The sequence below is a fragment of the Penaeus monodon genome, chromosome 22 (genome assembly GCF_015228065.2).
Source record: "Penaeus monodon isolate SGIC_2016 chromosome 22, NSTDA_Pmon_1, whole genome shotgun sequence".
Taxonomy (NCBI): Eukaryota; Metazoa; Arthropoda; class Malacostraca; order Decapoda; family Penaeidae; genus Penaeus; species Penaeus monodon.
The window spans coordinates 15800616-15801204 of NC_051407.1; positions in this window are offsets into that span (position 1 = coordinate 15800616).

The following is a 589-nucleotide window of genomic DNA, read 5'->3' on the forward strand; positions in this document are numbered from 1 at the left end:
CTTAAATCGAATCTTATATATTTTTATGTGGTCTGATGCATATTCTGCATCTAATTATGAATTAATATTTATAATAATACTTTAGTCGTTACTAATGGCCGTGCGTTTGTAATATATCTCCATGAAAATCGATATTTTTTAAGTATCACTAACTATTACGATTTCTTATTATATGAGTGAAACGGATACATGCTTAAAAAAATAATGATAATAAATCAAACTATTCATAAACGAGAAGATAAATTAATAAAAAAATAAACACATGAGATACTTCTTTACGAAATTTCCTAATCGTCTTAATTTTCAGTCAGACGAAACACTAAGACACACAAAACACGAAAACACGCTAAGGCAGACTGAACGAAGCACCGAAGCACCGAAGCATTAAACCAAGTGAGCCCAGATTGAGTATTTTGGAACGACAGGCTCCGAAGCACACGAAGCAGTGAACGAAACTCACTAGGAGCTTCATGTTGGGAAGATGATGCCATACCAAGTGCGAGTGGCTGCTTATATACCCGCATTTCCACGTAGTCATGTTGGTTTCCCTTGCATTTGCTCGCTGCCTTGGACTGAGTACGATGTGGTT